Source organism: Leucopleurus acutus, assembly GCF_964270905.1.
Source record: "Leucopleurus acutus genome assembly, chromosome: 5".
Classification (NCBI taxonomy): domain Eukaryota; kingdom Metazoa; phylum Chordata; class Mammalia; order Artiodactyla; family Delphinidae; genus Leucopleurus; species Leucopleurus acutus.
Window position 1 is genome coordinate 80,101,509 of NC_139147.1, and position 21,406 is coordinate 80,122,914.

The 21,406-nt window shown below is 43.1% G+C and overlaps 1 long non-coding RNA gene across 1 annotated transcript in view; it reads right to left on the reverse strand.

Moving 5' to 3' along the window:
* Positions 1–15,286: 15,286 nt before the first annotated feature.
* The window catches only part of LOC309961963, a 6,977-nt gene continuing 857 nt past the window's right edge, over positions 15,287–21,406 (reverse strand). The window contains exons 2-3 of the long non-coding RNA XR_014326212.1: positions 18,891–19,108; positions 15,287–16,209 (exon numbers count right to left, since the gene is read on the reverse strand). This is a non-coding gene — a long non-coding RNA (uncharacterized lncRNA). The remainder of the gene's footprint in view (positions 16,210–18,890; positions 19,109–21,406) is intronic.

The following is a 21,406-nucleotide window of genomic DNA, read 5'->3' on the forward strand; positions in this document are numbered from 1 at the left end:
GGAAACTGGGGCTTAGGGGAGTTCCAGGGCCCAAGGCTGCATAGCTAATAAGTGGCAGAGTCATGATTCAAGCCCAGGCAGTTTGGTTTCAGAATCCACGCTCTGGACTCAAAGTTAAGTCACTCATTAACACACCAAGCTGGAGGGGAGTCACCTATGGGTAGGAGGGCAGGGTCTCTGGGGCAGTCGCTCGTACTGTGGGAATACATAACCTTGTGAGACAGACCTGCTGAGGAAGGTAGCAGATGTGCTGGGGTGAGCACTGGACTCTGAGACAAACAGGCACGGCCTCCAACCCTACTCTTCCAACATGCCAGCCATGTGACCCTGGACATGTCACTTTCCTGTCTGAGCATCATTGCTCTCAACAGTAAAAGGGGAATAATAAGATCCATCTTAGAGGTGGCGGTGAGGATTAAGAATGATAACACGTAAAAGTACCTGGCATGTTTGCAGGCATATGGTAAATGCTCATAGAGTTTAGTTGAATCTGCTTCTGAGCAGAAATTTTCAAGTTGAGACCTGGTGTCTAGTCTTGGATCCAACACACTTGGTATGTGATTTTGAACAAGATAACTGGGGCCTTTCTAGGCCCAAGTTCCTCATCTTTCTAAGAGGTGGTTGGACTAGATGATCTCTACTATCCTGTTTAGGATCCTGGGCCTTCAGCTGGTCTTAAGAGGAAGGAATATGGCAGACGGTGTCTTCCTTTCTCAAATCAATCTGAAATGAGGCCGGACTCTCAGAGAACAGTATGTTGCATGTTGCTCCTTAGCCCCTCTGCCTAGCAGATGTTCTTGACTAGATCCAAGCCCTTGGAGCTTTCTGAAATGTCTGATGTCTGATGGAAATCTCAACTATTTCTTAGAAGGAAGGGGTGAGGCCGTTGAGTGCCAGAACACTGTTGCTTTTATTAGCCCTTCTAGGAAAGGAGAGGTTTCCCAATGATGAAACAAAAGAACTCTGCCTCGCTCCAAAGAATACAGTTGGGAAATCATAGATCCAGATGATTTCTTGGGTCCCTTATGCTTGATCATTTTGTGATTCAGCTGTAAGACAACCAGCTGAGTTTTAACCGAAGGGCTCCTAGATGCTGAGCACCGTGGAGGGTGGAGAAGTGATGTGTATTCACTCTAAAGATGCCTGCAGTCTGCCTCCACCCAAGAAACATAAGCCAAGAGTTGAAGGGGACAGACAGGTTTTGTCAGGTCTTCACAAAAAGGATATCAAGGTTTCCCCCTAACCCGCTGGCCACTCCTCATTCATCTTGGCTGGTAAACTTCTTCCAAACCTCTGACCAGGACGTGTCTGAAGGCTCAGCCATCAGACCTCTTCCTGTTTATGCTCACTTCCCTGGGGATCTTATTCAGTTTCACGGTTTTAATAAAATCTGAAGAGTGACAACTGCTAAATTTCTATCTCCATTTTCAATTTCTCTCTGGAACTCCAGACTCCGAAATCCAGCGGCCTGTTCAGTCATAGTCCTTTGCCTGTGTATTTGGCTTCTCTGACTGAACACCTCCAAGCTGGAGTTCTCAGTGTTCCCCTGACTCTTTCAGATTTGTTCCACTTGCAGCCTTTCTTTTCTTGGTAAATAGCAATTCCACTTGTCACAGTGGTTCAGGCCAAAGAGCCTGGAGCTGTGCTTGACTCTTCCTTCCCCGTGACCTACATCCAAACTGTCAGTGATACTATTGGCTCTGCCTCAAAAATATATACAGAATTTGAACACTGCTCACCATTTCCTAGTCCAAGTCACCATCATCTCTCTCCAGAATTATTATCACGCCTCCTAAATGGTATATATACTCCCACCTTGCCCATCTCAACAGAGCAGACAAAGCTCTGCTGTGAAAATAAACTTTAGATTCTGTCCAAACCCTCAATGACTTTCCATCTCATCCAGAGTCATAGAAAGTTCTTCCAGTGCTCAATGGGATGTGTACAGTGTACTTCCCCTTCCTCTCTGTCCTCCTCTCCCACTGCTCTGGCCTCCTTCACTCTGCACCAGAGACACCAGCCTCTGTGCTGTTCCTCAAACACCCAGCGCACACGTTGGCTCAGGGCCGTGGTGCTTGCAGTCTCTGCCTGCTGCTCTCACCCCGATACCCAAGCGGTCCTCTCCCTTGCCTCCTTTCTGCCTCTAGTGTAACCTGCTCAGTGCACCTACACTAGCAGTCTGCCTCACTTTGCATCCTTACCCCTCACACATGCCCTGTCCCTCTTCTCTGCTTTTTTCCTTTTTAGCTTTTATTACCATAAAAACTAATGTTTTTATGGTAATAAAATAAACTCTATTTACTCTTGAGTTTATTGTCTGTTTCTCCCCACTAGAAGACAGTAGAGCACAGAGCCTGGCATTCAGTAAATTTTAGATTAAAAAATGAGTGGGTGGTTGGCCAAAGGCTTCGTGGAGGAGCATGGGTTTAAAAGATGCTCTGAACCATGGGGAGGACCTGAATGACCAGAGGCTGAGAAGGGAGTGCCCAGGAGAGAAGAACACTGGTGGGGACCAGGGGGGATGGGGAAGGTCAGACTAACGGACTTGTTCTCTGTCAGTCTATACCTTCCTGTTTTTATTTCTTCCAGGATACCTATTGTCTGTCTTTTAGTATGTAGCAAAAATCCCATGGCTGCTTGGTATAATAGAAAGCTCATGGATAGAATTCAGAGCCATAGACCTGAATCTGGAAGTGTGACCCTAGACTAGCCACTTAACCTCTTTAAGCCTCTGCTTGCTCATCCGCCACAGAAGGATAACAACACTGGCTTGTGTTCTCATGGGGCTGTTGTGAAGACCAAATGAGGTGATGGATGGGAAAGTGCTTTACACTCTGAAAGCGGGATGATTGTAGGGGATTCGTGAAATGCATGAGAATGTTGCTGAAATAATCCCAGTGGCAAGGAAAGGGGAAAGGAGGCTCCAAATTGGTGATGAATTCAGAAATCTTTCATCAGGACTTTCAAGTATGGGAGGGACATGGAAGGCAGGATTGGAAGATGTACCTTCCTGAAGACATGGATAGTGTCCCCTGTGCTATCGGTAAATAACAATTCCATTTGGTACACTCGCTCAGGCCAAAGAACTTGGAGACATGCTTGTTATTCCCTGTACACCAGGTTCTGGGAATTACTTCTCTTTTCATCCTTACATACATTTGGAAGTTGGGTATTATTCCCCCTTTCTTTAGAGCTAAGAAAACTGAGGCTCAGAGAAGTTAAGTAACTTGCCCAGGGTCACACAGGTATTTGGCGTCAGAGCCAGAAGAAACTAGCTTTGTTTTAAGAGTCTGTGCTCTTTCCACGGGCTGCCTTTTCAGAGACCTAGATGCAACTAATTCAGCAACCAACAGCACTGCCTCAGTCACCTGAGTTTGGGCAAGTGAATAATACTCAAGTCTAACATCAGGGATCCAGGCACATAACAGACTCTAAGCTGTTAAATGTAATTCAAAAAGTGAAAAGGAAGGTCCATGTGCCACCTGTGAATCTAAACCCTTCTCTAGGCCACTGTCTTGTGCTATGAATGTACTATGTATGGCAGTATATGGTAACAATTTAGAAGAAATCAGGATTTTGAGCTAAATTTTCAGCAGAGCATAAGAATAATATAGCTTAGGGCTTCCCTGGTGGCGCAGTGGTTGAGAGTCCGCCTGCCGATGCAGCCGACACGGGTTCGTGCCCCGGTCCGGGAAGATCCCACATGCCGGGGAGCGGCTGGGCCCGTGAGCCATGGCCGCTGAGCCTGCGCGTCCGGAGCCTGTGCTCCGCAACGGGAGAGGCCACAACAGTGAGAGGCCCGTGTACAGCAAAAAAAAAAAAAAAAAAAAAAGAATAATATAGCTTATAGCAATGCCCTCTGGTCTTTCTAAGCATCAGAAAAAAATTTTTAAAGCGATGGTATAAGAAAAAACTTTTTGGATGGTTAACAACCCAGTCTAGATTTTAACCTATAACCCTTCTGCAACAACGGGCCTGTTACCTGCCACATATGGGATTTAATCAATGTCCACTAAGTATATGCAGGCATCTCCATGTGCATGTATACCATGTACGTAATAGGTGTGATTCTGGTCATTACGTATGTAAATTCATTTGGATGGATAATGGATGTACAGATGGGTGGATACTGGAGTCACAGGTCAGAGAAATGCCAACAAAAAAAAAAAAGGAAGAAGAAAAGAACAAAGCCTGTAACAGTGCATAGGATGCTGGTAGAATGCTTGCTTTAAAAGTTTATGCACTGGGCTTCCCTGGTGGTGCAGTGGTTGAGGGTCCGCCTGCCGATGCAAAGGACACGGGTTCGTGCCCCGATCCGGGAAGATCCCACATGCCGTGGAGCGGCTGGGCCCGTGAGCCATGTCCGCTGAGCCTGCGCGTCCGGAGCCTGTGCTCCGCAGCAGGAGAGGCCGCAGCAGTGAGAGGCCCGCGTACCGCAAAAAAAAAAAAAAAAAAAAAAAAGTTTATGCACTGGGAGATTTGGATTGACATATATATACTAATATGTATAAAATAGATAACTAATAAGAACCTGCTGTATAGCACAGGGAACTCCACTTCGCTGTACAGTAGAAACTAGCACAACATTATAAAACAACTATTCCCCAATTAAAAAAAAAGTTTATGCACCTGAAATTGTATTAAGCACCTACTGGGTGCTAGTGGTAGGGAAAAGGAGATAATCTCTTTGCACTGGCCTCAGATAATCATAAGAAACATATACAGACAATTTTAAAGAAGTGATTTTTATAGGTAAGAACTACTTGGATTTGGAGGCAAAGGAGAACCATTTTCTCTTTGGTGTGAAGCAGCAATTAGAGTGTTAGGGGTGAAAGAGGCCTGGGGCATCTGGTGCATTTAGACATTTTAGACTGTGAAACTGAGCTGCATGAAGCAGGGTTACACAGGGACTCATAGACAGACTTTTAAATAAATCAATCAATAAATAAAAACAACCTTCTCCCTAGCCACCACTGCTTTCTGAAGGTGCTATGGAAACCTTGAAAAATTGGTCTTTGCAAGGAAGCAGAAAACCCGGCGAGACAGTGTACGGTCAAGAGCATGGGCTTTGGATTGAACTCAACCGGGCTTCGAACCCCCCTCATTGGCTCAGGAGCTCTTTGATCTCAGGGATGCTATTTCCATTTGGAACCTCTGGGACTTGGCTTATGAAATGAAGACCCCTGCCTATGTCTCCTGTCGGTATGAAATTAGATTATGTCACAAGGGGCTCAGCAAAGCTCTCAGGATCTCACTCCTCCCCACATCCACAACCCCACTCAGCCTCTCACTTCCTCGGCACCCTTGGGTGCCTTCTCCATTCTCATCTACCACACTCAGGTGTTGGATCAGATGATTTCTAAGTTTCTGTTAAATGAGTCTAACTGTCTAGTCCCATTGTTCACCAGATGCCTGGGATAGCCGGACAGGATATCAAACAGTCTATTTTCTACCCATTTATGTTAATGAGCCATTTACTGTGCTCTACCACATTTAATCCTCAAAAGAATACCTGTGAGCTAGCAGTTGCTTTCCCCTTTTATAGATCAGCATACCAAGGCAAGAGGCAGAGAGAGAAATCATCATTTCATCATTTCATTCCATGCATCCTTCCTCCTCTTTGCACTAAAAGCTTTAGTCATCTTATCTCTCGTTTTTATTGTCTTTTTCCAATGTTGCCCTTCGGAGGCTGAGGTCGTGACCCTCCTAAGAGCCTTAATCAAATCCGGAAGGCAACAGGACTACCGAGCCTTCTCTACCTGATTCCCAGACTGAACATGCGCAAACAAAGCTGATGCTTGGGAATCCAGCCCTTGCTGCCTCAGGCCGTGTGGCTGGCTGCAAATTTGTACCAGCTCTTGCCTGATGGGCTTGCTTTGGCATTTGACATACATGTCACTGGATCCACGGTACAGCCAAGCTTTTTCTCTAGCCACTAATTTATATTTCTCCTGGAGGGCCTAGAACTCTGCCCTACACAGCGGGTACTCACTGAGTTGCAGATGGTACCGCCAACCAGTGCGGACCCAGGTTACATCAAGTGTTTCAGCAATTGCACCAAATTGCTGGCCAGCCTTGAGGGTTTGGTCAACCTCGCTCCCAGCCTTTCCCCTCAGAGAATCACAAAGCCCAGTTGCAACTAATTCTTAATAATGCAATTAAATTTTTGGAAACCAAGCCGGGTTTCATATTTAAATGTTGACTTTCACCACACTGCAGAGGTTGGCCAAATGCAGGAGTGACTGGAAGGATTTGGCCAAGAGATGAATCGGGATTTTCCATTTTTAGAGAAACTGCCTGTGCTCAAGCACAGGTAATACTCCAGCCTCAGGGGTTCCCAGGGACCAAAGAGTGGACAAAGCATGAACCCGAAAATCAGCGTGCCTCATAGGGAATCACTAGTATTCTCAAAAAAAAGTAGAGGCAGAATTGAACTGTTTCCTCTTTGGAAATGCAACAACACCTACCTCTCAGGGCCATTGTGGAGATGAAATCAGAACATATATGAAAAGGCTAGCTTGGAGCCTTGCTCAGAACCAGGAGCAATGAATATATTTAGTTGCTAGCACTGCAACATGGGAAAAGGCACTGGTCTGAAGTGAAATGACTGGGTTTTGAATTTCACACTGCATCTCACTAGCCCAGCTGGTGCCTTCCCATCCTGGCTCCCAATTTCCTCATCTTTCTAATTGGAATAATAATCATGGCATACTTCACAGGGTCACAAGGAGGAGCACATTAAAGAATGACTGAGAACGTTCTTTGCAAACTATACAGCTTTCTAGGCAAAATAAAGCATTATTAGGTGTATCCCTAACCTCTGTGCTTTTGTTTCAGCTCTTCATTCTGTCTGAAATGCCCTCCTCCCCACACCCCCTCTTCTGAACCTGGCTGTTGAAGTTCTAACCTTCATTCATAAGGCAGGAGACATTAATGACAAAGAGCAAAGTATTATATCACTAGGGTTCAAATCCCCATCTCTGCTGTTTGCTAGCTGTTTGACCTTAATTACTTTCTGTGCTCCAGTTTCTCATCTGTAAAGTGAGGATAACAGTACCACCCATTCTATAAGATTGTTGTGAGGATAAAATAAGCTCACAAGTGTAAAGTACTTTAGAACAGTATGTACTAAGTCCCATATATGTGTTAGCTCTTATTATTTCAGAGATTTATTACTTTGATGTTTATTTCAAAGATACTTTCATTATTTTACATTATTTTATTATTATGTTCAAACTCCACCCCTCCAAGAAACATTTTTAGATCTCTTAGTTTGAAGCAATCATGTTCCCATATTTAACCAAGTATATTGTTTGTAGCTCAGTGATGGCCCTTTTCATTGCTAGTATCCAGTATATCTCTCTCCTGCACTGACCTTATAGCCCTGAGTGACAGAGGCTTCCCTTCTTACCTCTATACACACGGCTGATGCACAATATTTGTTGAATTGGATGGAAGGTATGCAAAGTATACAGATGAATAAGCCTAAATATACTGGATGAGAGCTGATCGCAACTGTTACATGATACCTGTATTTTAATGACTGAACACAACTGCAACCTTTAGCACCATACCTGACATATAGCATGTGTTGTGTAAATGTATTTACTTGGAAGGATGGAAAGATAACTAAAGGTACATTAAATCCAATGGAAGGTTTCAGTTTATTGGGTCCCCCTAATTCAAAACATGTATTAGATGACTAAGTTACTTATCACAGGTGCCAGGGCGAGATTAAGATACATACCAAGGAAAGTAAAAGTAGCTCCTGACTTTCCGGCACTCACATTCGGGAGGAGAGATGGTCCGGCTACTAGATAATTGCAGGGGCCACGGGTGCTAAACTGAGTAGGATGGAGCTGCACAGGAAAGTGCCTTTGGCAGCTCAGTCCCCACTGTAAGGCAGGGACCCCCTCAATAGCAAATTGCCCAGGTATGTTCATGTGAGATGACTGCATCATCTTTTCAATAAGTAGGGAACCAGCAGTAAAGCTTCCAAGTTTCTGAAAGGAAGAGGGGAGCAAATTAGTTATGAGGACGTGGTGGTTTACATATAGCATATATACAATAAGAGACATGACACCATGAGCCATACCTGTATAATTATGTCTCACATAGGCGATGTCTCAGTCTCCCCCATTTTGATGTCAAATGTTGACAAGACATTGCAAAACAAGAAAAGTGCTTTTCCAAAAGGGAGACCTAGTCTCCTATCAACTCCATTTCCACCAATGGCTTCACTTTAGCTCCCAATTTTGCTATCAGTTGAGAAACGAGTTTAGACTGGAGTATTTCTAAGATCCAGTCCACCTTTACCATTTTCTATTCTATTTTTCAATGCCTGGTCTGATATGGAAACCAATATTTTCTCCTAGCTTCAAATACTACCTCTATTCTGACGAATCCCAAATTGATATCTCCAAACCAGACATCTCTTTTGAGAGCAGATCTTAAATATCTAACTGCCTACTTGGACACCTACTTCAGAGACATCTCAAACATACCATGTTCAAAACTGAGTTCTTGATTGCCAGTAATTACCCCCCTGCAAGTTCTTCCTTTGCAGTGTTTCTAACTCAGTAAATAGAAACACATCCAGCCAATTGCATAAACTGGAAACTTGGGATTCATTCTTGATACCCTTCTCTCCTTTACCACCCACTCCTACTCAATCCAATCTCTTTTTCAATCTTGTCAATTCTACTACCAAAGTAGGTCTCAGACCTTCCATACCTACCACCTGCACTGCTACCTCACCACCTGCACTGCTACCACTCCAGGCCCAGCTACCTTCATCTCTCCCTGGGACTCCTACCACAGCCTCTTCAAGAATCTCCTCGTGCTTCTTTCTAATTCATCTTCCACACAATAGCTGGGGTGCTTTTCTTAAAATATAAATCAAATCATGGCATCACCCTGCCTAAAAACCTTAAATAACTTCTCAACACACTTAGAATGATCTCTAAATTTCTGACCATGGTCTACAAAGACCTACATGGTCTAGCTCCTGATTCTCCCTCCAAATCCATCTTTACCACTCACTCTGTGCCATGCTGGCCTCTTTCAGGTCTCTGAACATGCCATGGTTCTACCCCCTTTAGGATTGTTGACCTCTGTTCCCTCCACTCAGCAAACTTTCCTCCACACTCTTGGCCTGGCTAACCCATCCTCCTTTTTCAGATCTCAGCTTAAAGTTTACTTTGATAGAGAGGCCATTAGGTAAATTCTGTCCTTCCCCTATCTCACAGCACCTTACTTATTTCCTGATTCTCAGTTATCATAATTATAATGCATACTCATCTGTGGATTTACTTGTGTAACGCTTGTCTCTTCCACTAGACTACAAGCTCCTCTGTATGTGCAAAGTCTAGCCTGGTACTTAGCAGAGGTGCTCAATTCATAACTTTTGTGCCTGCATATTGATAAGACCTGAAAATATCAACATATGTTTATTCCATGCTGAAAAAGTCCAACCAAACAGGTGATAAAATAAGGGAATAGAGTTGAATATTTTCTGTTTCTCCAACCTTTTCAGTTCCAAATCCCTAGAATCTTATAGCACTCCTACATTTTCTTACTGAAACTTCCCAGCTTTCAGGGTTGAGAAGGGAAGTATCTTTATGTTCTTTTGCTTTGCTCCACCATCCCCCTGCCTTCACTGACAGATTTAGCTTTGCGCAGGAATGTGGCTTCCACAGGTATGATTGGATGAGACGTGTTGGGAACAGGAAGGGTAGAAAGGGGAAAAAAAAAAAAAGGAACCATATAGGGGAGGCGGTTGCCCTTGTACATCATCCCAGCCCTCCCACGTTGGAGGGGTTTTTGTATTTTTTTTAAAATGCCATATACATCCAGTATTCTCTTCTTCCCACCTCTAGGAATCTAAAAATAAATGAGCCATTGATCATGGGTTTGGTGCTGGCAAAACTGGTAAGTATGGGCAGATATGGTCTCAATTGAAGGAACTTTTTTTTGACACATGCCCTAGCCCCTTTGGCTTCATCTTAACCATTGCCTTGTTCTGTTACTAGAGTGAAGCCCTTACCTTCTCTCCAGCACCCATGCTCATGTTTTCTTTCCTCCTCCCTATCAAGACCAACTTGCTCCTAATCCATTTTTATATTCACCGCAACATTCGTGAGATCTGTTGCGCATTTGTTGCAAAGGTAGGAAGGATAGAGAGCTGGAGGTAGGAAGGATAGAGAGCTGCACAGATTCTCTTAGGGGGTAGAGCTGGCCCAATGTTCTCCCTGTCATTTGGGTCAGGCCTTTGGTAGAAAGTTATCCTACCTCCGTATTTTAGTAACTCACCCATCAACTCAGGACTTTAAAAAGTTATAGAAATCCACCTTGTTGCTCCTAGAAAACAGCCCTGATAAATTTGTGCTTTGTTTATACCTTTTTCTAAGACTAAAGTTGGCTCAAAACAAATGATTTTTTCCAGCTGGGTGAAGGGGATGGGTAGGGAGGGGCTAAGGTAGAAAGAGGAGGAAGAGGAAGAAGGTACCAAAAAGGAGGATCTAATACTGGATTTCAGTTCCCACTACTGGGAGATGGTTCATTTCCAATTCTGCATTTCGAGGACATAAAGACTTTCTGATCTTTTTTATTCTCTTTGGATGAGTATGAATCCTCCCCAGTAATTTATGTCTTCCTGTACTGAAAGGGTTAAAATATTTCGGGAAGTGAAATAACCATTTTTAAGGATGGTTACAGAGCCAAGGCAGGACACTTCAAATACATTGTTCCTCAGATAAAACCTGAGTCACAAAATCAGTTATGGAATAACCTGATGGCTTTGCTTCTCTGTGATGATTCACTCATGAGTTTGTCCATTCGCTCCGCATTCAACGACCACTCTGAACTGTGCATTATAATTTCCAAAGTACTTTCCCCTCTATGGTACTTGATTCTCATGGGAATCCTGTGATGTAGTCCCTGTACAGAAATGACCATTTTAGAGAACAAGAAACTGAGACTCACAGAAGTTAGTCAGTTGTGCAGCTTTAACTGGAACCCAGATCATCAGATTTCACCCTGAATTCTCTTTCAGTTCTACCTACTTGAATTCAGTCGACATTTCCTTAGTGAGCACCATGTTTTGGATGCAAGCCCAATACAACAAAAATGAAGTTCTCTTGTCTTTGAGGAGCTTCTAGCCTACCAAAGGCAGCGATCAACACCTGGGTGTGGAGTGGAGGTAAGTGCCTGGGTTCTTGGAGAATGCTAAGAGTCTGGGGTAGAAAACTTACAGGAGACGGGATGGGAAAGAAGTTTGAGGGCCTAAGGTGCTTGATTTATTGATTTACCATCACCATCGTCAAGTCTTTTCCATATACCTTCCCAAATTATGGCCTTTATGAATGGTATTATTAATCTTTTTCTGTCCCATTTTCTTTTGAGCATTCTGCTGGCATTTCACCCTCCAAAGGGTGGGTGTTTCTTAGCAACCTTGATGTTGAGACATTGAAAGCTGCTAGACTTCCAGCTAATTGTAAGATTGCTGAAATTGTATCTGGTGGTTTTATGCACGTGCCATAGGAAGGAGATGGTTACAACTCCTGGCACATGGGCCCAACCCTCAGGCAGTCTGGGCCTTGGCAATAAGGTGCTGTGAAAAGTGGCATGGGTGTGGGGCTAGCACCTGTTTATATCACCTGTTAGTTTATTATCCAAAGGTCTGGGATGCCCAGAGGTTGGGGTAAACTTGGGTTTAGCTGAGTAAGCTTCAGGATCTATTAGGTGTCTAGATCCTGTTAGAGGTGGTGTCGGTAGCTAGAGTCCAGGCTGCGGATGCTACTTGAGGCTGTGTGCTTTGGAATAGCATGATGCTGGGTGATCTCTCTGTTCATGGTAGAACCTGTCAGGCCCTCGAAGTTGTAAAAATCACAGTCCAGCTCTGGCCTGCAGGCTGAGCCAACCTGGTGATGGTGGTGGTGGGGCTGTGTGTGCTCCAGGCTCTTGTGGATTTTCTTTGCATTGGGTATTGGGTGTTACTGGATGGTGCATGGAGGCAGCTGGGTTATATCCTGTTCTAATCAACACTGGATGAAAAACCCAGAGGCTGAACCTGCCCAGGGAGGGAGTCGGTGCCTCACACTGGTGCTGGAGAAGGAGGTAGGACACAGCCTCTGGGAGGAGGCCAGAGAGTTTGGTTCAGAATCAGGATGTTTGGCCTGGCAAGGGGGCTATCGTTTGCATGACTTAAAGCAAGCTTTTGCACCATTCTCCGCCTTTTTTTTTTCTCAGTAGACTGTGTGTCCCCTGGGGTCAGAATCCCCTGTTGTATTTATATTCATTTCCCCAGTATCCAGGGAAAATAGTGTCTAACCCACAAAAGACTGCCAATGAACTGTGTATTGTGCAAACGAGTGAATGAATGAGCTGAGTATGAGGAATTAGACCAGTGGTTTAAGGGAAGAGGGCTTAACAGAACCATGGTCCTTACCTCAACTCACCTCCTAGATCCTGACGTCTATCCCCATGCCCTTTTCTAAGAACCAGCGATTCAAAGAATGGTAACCACCTACTCCCAGTTCCTAATAAGCTTGTGATTCTCTAAAGGAAACAACATTGATAGGGCTTATTTTTAAATTGTTTTCCTCAGAATTCACTAGTCAAACATGTTATAAGAATGAAAACCGGGCTTCCCTGGTGGCGCAGTGGTCGAGAGTCTGCCTGCCGATGCAGGGGACACGGGTTCGTGCCCCGGTCCGGGAAGATCCCACATGCCGCGGAGCGGCTGGGCCCGTGAGCCATGGCCGCTGAGCCTGCACGTGCGGAGCCTGTGCTCTGCAACGGGAGAGGCCACAACAGTGAGAGGCCTGCGTACCGCAAAAACAAATAAATAAAAAGAAAATAATGAAAACCAAATCTCCTGTAGCACCAGAAGCATCTCAAAGAATGTCTTTTTACCAGGAGATCTCCTGGGTGGCCTCATGGAGACAGTAAAGTAACCAAGGAACCCTTTTTTAAAAAAAATTAATTTAAAAAATTTTTGGCTGTGTTGGGTCTTTGTTGCTGTGCGCAGGCTTTCTCTAGTTGCGGCGAGCGGGGGCTACTCTTCGTTGTGGTGCGCGGGCTTCTCATTGCGGTGGCTTCTCTTGCTGTGGAGCATGGGCTCTAGGCGCACGGGCTTCAGTAGTTGTGGCACACGGCCTTCAGTAGTTGTGGCACATGGACCTAGTTGCTCCGTGGCATGTGGGATTTTCCGGGACCAGGGCTCGAAACGGTGTCTCCTGCACTGGCAGGAGGATTCTTAAACATTGTGCCACCAGGGAAGCCCCAGGAAACTCTTTAACATTTTCAAAAGCTGTGAAATAACCAACAAACAAGATAAGCACACTAAGACCCAGCAGGCAGAGACAGATCAAAGATTTACAGGATCTATTTAATCTCATTATGGTCAATGTGCTCAGAAAGGGTGAGGTTTTGTTGGTGTGGAGACAAGTGTCTCCCAGAGTGAAAGGTCTTCTCCAAGAATGAGTGGGCAGTTCTCACTTTTGCTCTAGGCCCTAAAGATGTGGGAGGCTTCAACTTTAGGTCAAACATTCAAAACTGTGAATTAGAGGACTAATTGCTTGCATTGAAAAGATTTCACTTAGGGCTTTTCAGTGTCTTGAGTGTGTGCTTGTGAGATAGATGGACATCAAACTAATATATAAACATTACACAGTTTGGAAGATAAAGAAAAGAATAAAAGGAGAAGAAAGCATCCATAATCCTACTACCCTAAGACAGCCCATGTAAATAGTTTTTGTTAATTGTGTACTTTTGTTTATATCCAGTTTATTTTTTATGTATAGTAAATAAATATACTACATACATATGTATAGTTATAAATACACTACATACATATATATATACTGCTTTTCACTTTACCTGTTACCATAAGTGTTTTCCAACTCTAATTTTTAAAAATTAGTTGTATTATATTTAACCATTCTCCATCCAATACCCTTCCCTCCAACCCAGTCATGATGGAACATGTAGGTTGTTCAACTTTTTTGTTGCTAGATATAATGCTTGAATGCATATATTCATTCAAAGATTTTTTCCCCTATATGTTGAATTATGCCTTGAAGATAGATTCCTAGAAGTAGAATTACTGGGTCACAGGGCATGACTACATTTATGATTCTTGAGACATGTAACCAAACAGATTGCTGACAGTAATGATAACCAAATTGGACTATGATAGCATTCAGTCTTACCTCATCTCACCAAGAAGAATTGAGATGTCAGCCTCCATAGTGAATATCAGTGTTGGTTCAAAGATCTATAACCACTTGGCAGAGAGGCTGATGCAAGTGGGAAAAGGTGAAGGGAAAGAAGGAAGAGACACTTAAGCTCACATTGGAACTGGACACCACTGGTAACTGACAGGTGGTTAGAAATGAATGAGGTGTTTCTGAAATAATGTATATCAATGCAATAGCAGTCCTTAGTTTACTAAAGGGAATACTACAGCAAAATAAATGATTCAGGGTGGACTGGTTGATGGGAAGCAACTCTACCACTAATTTGTGGGATGGTCTTGGCAAACCATTTCCCTCTCTGGATTTTTCTAGTTTAGGTAATGGGGTCATATTCAGATAATGAAGACAAATTCATAGCGTTATAGGGTCCAGTTAGCGTTCTTCTCTAGACCCAGAGTTAAACTCTGATGAGATCCACAGTTCTTTTGGAGTTGTACAATGAGATACCAGACAGTCTAGGAAGGTCTTGAGGCTCCCCCAACCTCAGTGATGAATCCCTAAGTATTATATGTCTATTATGGACTGATGGCTAGATCGTTCAGGGCCTTGTTTCCGTGGAGGATTTTCAGAAAGAAATGTGGAGTAAGCAGATTGATGAGGTGCCTTGAGTCATCCACCACCATGACAACACTTGGCCTTTGGTGCTTCCTAAGTGTTCTCCTCACAGTTCTGTGTCCAGATGGTGACATAGAGAAATTAGCTAAATTGCTTTCAATTTAGTAAACTAAAAGAATAAACGCAGGTTCCCTCATTTTCCTGACACTATCTGGGGGGCATGGTTGACTGGAAAGAAAATCTCTCAGATTTCAAGAGACCTAGCTCATTTTTGGAGGATTCTGGTATTGAAAAATAAATAAATAAATAAGGATATGCCCTCCCCAAATATTTTTTAAACAGAAAAATTGAGAAGATAGTGCAGAGAAAAACCCTATACCCAGTTTCCCATTATTATTAACATTTTATGTTACTATGGTACATTTGTAACAACTAATGAAACAACACTGATACAATATTATTAACTAAAGCTCCTCATTTATTCAGATTTGTCTGGGTTTACCTTATCTTTTTCTGTTTCATGATCCCATCCAGGATACTACATTACATTAAGTTGTCATATCTTCTGAGGTTACTCTCAGCTGCTGCAATTTCTCAGACTTTCCTTGATAGTTCTGTGGAATACTGGTGACGTCTTTTGTAGGATGCCCTTCTGTTGAAACTTGTCTGAGACTTTTCTCATAAATAGACTGGGGTGTGGGAGGAAGACCACAGAGGTAAAAAGCCATTTTCATCTCCTCAGATCAAAGGTACATAACAATCAACATGGCTTATAATTGCTGATGTTCACCTTGGTGAATTGGCTGGTGTAGTGTTTGTCAGGTTTCTCCATGTAAAATGATTCCCTCCCTCCTTTCCTCCCTTCCCATACTGCACTCTTTGGAAGGAAGTCACTGTGCATAGCTCACACTTGAGGAGTGAGGCATTATACACCGCCCCCTGCCCCCATCCTTGCTGGCAGTGTATCTACATAAATTATTTGGAATTTTTCTGCAAGGGGGATTTGTCTCTTTTCTCTGATTTATTAATTTATTTAATCATTTATATCAGTGTGGATTCATGGATATTTCTTTTATACTTTGGATTGTAATCTAATATGACTTGATTTCTTTTTTTTACTCCAAATCTTCCAGCTTTGCCCATTGGGAGCTCTTCAAGTGGCTCCAGTGTCTCTTTGAAATATGCCCCATCGATGTAGTTTTTGTTTGTTTTTCAGCAATTCTTTATTTATGATGCTATAAGATGTTCCATTCTAATTTTGAATACTTCTTGCCCCAGTCCTAGATCTAGAACCAGACGTTTCTCCAAGGAGCCTTGTTTTCCGTTACTGCACAGAAGTATCAGAAATCAAGATCTGGTACCAGGTGGGCTCTTTGCTAGTGTAGCATCATTGTTTCTAGGCCAAAAATACATTAAACTTTACATTTTCAACACCAGCATACACACAATTACAATGCAATTGTACTATTCATAAGATAATTATAGGTTTATTAACAGTATTAAATCACAGTACCGTAGGAGCCTGTGGCGGCTCTGACACTGGGTCCTACCCTGGGACATACACAGAGAACTTGTGGATGAGGGTCTGCTCCTTTCCATCCTGTCTGTGCACTGCTAAGACTGATGTAGAACCTCAGTGGAGATGATGTCAAAAGTCTAAACGTGAGGCCTCTCTGAACGTAAGGACACAGCAAATAGCTCTTTTGCAGGGCTGCCCACCCCACGTCCTCTTTTCATGATAAACCATGGACAAACGTAGTGGATTTAGAACCAGGACATCAAAATTCTGGACCTGGCTCAGTCTGATCCAGTGCGTGTGGCAAATACATTCTGTGTGGGCCTCAATTTCCAATGATATAAATTCAGTCGTGTGGAATTGGACAGTTGCTAAGGACCTTCCCAGTGCTAGCATATTGTAACTCTCAATAGTATTTCATTGAGAGAATGTAATTGGCTCCATCTCTCCTTGTACGTGGGCATCAATATTCCAGAAGGTCTAAGAGGAGGGATGGTGGTGGTGGGGAGGTCACTGTTAATAATTAGGAACTACACTTCAAATTATGTCCTGAAGATGCTGAGGTCTGTTAAAGGCTTTGCTAGGCAATCAGGCCTGAGAAACATTAGACCTTTCTTTTTAAAGAATGGAGATAAAAGAAGCATAGGAAATATTGGTGGAGAGTTACCTTCAAGTTTGTTCTGGTAGAGTAAGGCTTTTTTTTTTTTTTTTTTTGGTAAGGGCAAACTCCTCATCTGTTATTTCCTCTGACGTCAAATAACTACCTTTAATGCAGTGATGGTTGAACTACCTCTAAGTTTCTTACCAGGAATCTCTATCTAGTTTTTTCTTTTTTTTTCTCCTTCTTTTGTGTGTGTGTATGTATATGAATATTATGTCATATTTTTTTACATCCACATGGGGCCCAGCGGCTTAAGGTGTGCCCAGTTTACAAGTGTCATCTCCTTCCTATCACTGACTGGGACTGTTTCCAAAAACAGAAGAAGGAAAAAAAAAAAAGAACTCTAGTGCAGAAAAGACACTTGGGAACTGTCACATCCGATTATGAATGCAGGAGATCAAAGGTACAAGGTCTTAGAATCGGCCCCTTCCAACTCTTAACATTTAAAATCTTCATTTGGCTTTTGGACCTACTCAGCAGAATCCCAGACTTTGGTCTACAACTGGTTAAAAATTGATAGAGGTAAAGATTCTGGGACTGCCTTCTTTACTTAGAAGTTTACATTTTAACTTCTTTTCCCACCCCAGGGACACATTCACTCAGCTCCTTTCCATCCCCCCCTCCACCTTAAAGTTACATAAATATATATTTAGAAACAAGGTATCGAATTTAGAACAGATAGACGTGCTGCAAACCATCTGGGTTATTCCTTCACACAGTTGAGGAAACTGAGTCCTGATAAGTGGTTTTGCTCCACGTCCCATAAGGAGTTCCAGGCAGAACGGTAATTAGAAACCAAGGTTTTCTGGCAACAAATCCATGTTTTTTCCCCCTTACCTCACACTGTGCCCCCCGCGGAGTTACACGTTTGTGCGTGTGTCTCTGTATGTACATATGTTACATAGACACCGACATGTAGGAAACATGCACCAAGCATCTGTGGTCTGACCTCAGGGAACAGTTTAATGACTCGGATTTCAGGCAGCTGACAGGGTTCTGCTGGTGGAGGTTGAAATAAACAAGAAAAGCCACTGTGGAGATGTGAATGGAAAAGTACCGAGCACTCCCTTTCTCAGCACATTCTTCCGCTCTCCAGCTCTCCCTGCCGTCAAGCCGGCTTCAGATAGGTTTCAGCATGGTCAGGTGTACAGAGGGCGGTGTGGAGAAGGAAAAAAAAAAAAAAAAAATGCAGGCACAACACGCAAATCAAGTTTTTCCACTTCTAGCCTTAGGTAGTAAAGACAGCTAAGTACAGCAGCCCGGTGGGCCAGCCACCCTGAGTTTACAAACACTCAAGTGCTTTCCTCCCTTGCATCCCCTTCCTGGTCCAGCTGCTGCTTTCCCTCATGCTAAGGTTTCATAGGAAGTGAAAACCCTGTTATTCAAAACGGTGATAGAGTGCTGTAGACAAATGATTATGCACCCCCCCATCACTTCTCTATTTTAAGCTCCTGAGATATTTATTTCCATTTTAAATAAGTGAGAAAAGTGTGGAAAAAATCCGTGTTTTGGGGGGAAACTCTGAGCTAGGCCAAAAAGGTTTCTAAACTAAAAAAAAAAAAAAAAAAAAGGTCTCAGGATAATACAGGCCAAAAGCAGGCAGCATATGGACCAAAATTAAATGTTGACACTTGTTTTTCTGAAGGTAGTGGCTGGAAATCATCTTTTTTTTCTTTTTTTTTAATGTCTCAAAACTTTCTGCTCAATTTCTCTAAATCACACCTTTCTTTCTCCAAGGATAATGTAAGGAGCTTGTTTATAATGGCTCTAAGTGAAGGATTTGAAATAAAACTAATGGGTAAATAAGATCTCCTATACCCATCAAAAGTAGCTGTTGAGTACCATAGCACAGGTGACAAGCATAACCAAGCCCAGATGACAATCAAAACTCAATACTCACTGTGACCTGGAGTCTGTTCTGAGAACCAGTTTACAATTTACACACAGCCCAAAGCAGCCTTGCTTTCCTCAATTCTGCCAGAAAACAAGATGCCCATCTCCAAACCCAGGTAGTCAGATCACCCCGATTTTCTAACACAGGACCATCAAACTACGAAGACCCGTTTTCAGTTGTGTCCTGGGGTCCCACGCGCCTCCAGTGATGGCTATCCTGTCCTCCTGAAAGAAAGAAGCCTTGAGTGATCATCTTCACGGTTCCTTCCAGTTCTAAAATCTGTAATTCTGCGATGTGATAGTTTAAAGATCTACCAAGGTGCCAGAAGTTCCTGACAGGTGAAACCAATTTCCTGTTTGGAGTCCCCTTAGAAAGAGGACAGGACAGTGCTTATTCCAAGGATAGTTTCCTTTTCAGCTATGATTGAATGGTGGGGAAGATTCTCTGGGGGGAACTGGATGCAAAATCTGTTCCTTTCCTTAAATAGATGTAATATTAAGACCAAGCTATTTTATTTTGTAACAAAGCTTTTATTTACCCAGAACCTGTGATTAGTAACCTATTACTATGCCCGGAACACCAGGCAAAGGGGCTGGCCTGGTCCTCTACTCTGAGTATTAATAGCCAGAAACCATTAACTCACAGGACTGGTTGATACACAGCCCCTCCAAGCCCACAGGAATCACACATGAGACCCCAGACATGGAATCTCTCTTTAGAGCTTCTTAAGGATGATTTAAAAGAATTTGAATATATTCAATTCAATCCTTTCTTTAATCCTAGCACTGCTGGAATGAGGGAGGTCCACAAAGTGACACCAACTGGTTACTACTGGGGAGAGATCAAGAATGAGAGAAGGCATTCTGGAAGAAATTCAACTGGTATAAAATCTGATAAAGTTACTTTCCTAGGAATTGAAAAGAGATTGAGAGGTGGGTACACGATTTTCCTCACCATTCATCCCGTAGAGAAAAGGGGACCTACCTAAAAGTAAATCTTCATCTTTAAAATAGCTTCAATAATTTTTTTTTTTTCATTTAACCGTCTCCTGTTCTGGTTAATTTCTTTCGGTGTAAACACTTCAATTTGGCAAAAAAAAAAAAAAAAAAAAAAGTAGAAATGTGGGACCCTGGCACTGGGTCCCAGAAATAACGTCCTGAGAAGGTTTGCGGTCACTGGAGGTAGGATTAATTATCTACAAACCAGGCCTGGTGGGGTCTTCCTCCAAGGGCTCTCCGCCGAGAATTAAAGAAGGGTGAATTCATTCCCAGCCCCCGCTCTGGTTTGTTCTGCTGTCTGAGGGAGATTTCCCTTTGCTCTGCAGCGCCCCCATGGGGCTAAGATTGGCGTGGCAAAGAGAACGAGGGAGGGGCAAGCTATGTATTTAAGGGGGAGGGGGGAGCCTATGAGGCAGGATGGCAACTTTGACAAGAAAAGTGACCCCAAATCACAAAAGTAATCTCACTGTAGGATCAGTAATAGGGCAGAGCCATACAATTCACATTCCAAAACACACAGACACCTGAGAAACCCTAAAGTTCTTATTACTCATAAAAGATAGAAAAATTATCACCCATACAAATACACAAAGACCATCACTTCAGCAAAATCGGGGTGTCATTTTGAATCCAGTGGGATTCCTTTAAAACGCTTTGAAAATGAGGGGGAAGGGGACAATCAGAAAAACAGATAGTCTCCCTTCTGGCCAAATGGATCTGCACTGGATGACATCATGTGTCTTTGGGGGCAAAATGTTCATTTTGACAACAGTGACAGCATTAGGCCTGTGTATATTTTTCAAAAATCCTTCACAAGACAGGCTTTTCTGCAGAGACTGCAGTAATTCATCTGTCAATAAGTATTAAAATATTCAGATTTCACAGGGACAGACACGCATATTTCCTAAGCTCCAGCCCTTGTGAAAATAGTCGACCCCTTTGGATCTCTCCTGGTTTTAAAAACCCCAACACAGCCTTTTCCAAAAGGGGGCTGCATTGACAACCACATTTTCAGCGATAGATCTGAACTTCTTATGGCATTCTGGGAAAGAGACCCCAAATATCCCAGGAAACAGCCAGCAGTCTTTCATAGCTCTGCTCAGTTCTATAAACCCAAACTGGGGTTGGGAGAGGTAGATTATTTTGGGAGATATCTTTATTGGAAATTAACATGTGCAGAAATTTTGCGGAACCTTTAAGAACTCGTCTGTAATTTAATGAGTTGCCTGAAGGACTCTCATAGCCAAGGCTCAGAACAGCCTGACCTTTGAAAGCTGCTTCTGGTCCAAACATTTGGGGTTAATACTTGAGGAATCTGAAATATTATTTTCCCCTCACACCGTTCTTTTAAGAGAGAGACATAAAAGAAACAAGAGTCTCCCTCATTCAGGGATGAGTAGGAGGGGAAAAAACCCCAACCAATATTTAAATAGGGAAACTGGCAGTTCTGAATAAACAAACCAAGGCCCACAGTGGAATGATTCTGCACTGCATGTGCCTTTAAAAAGAAAGGAAGTAAGGAAG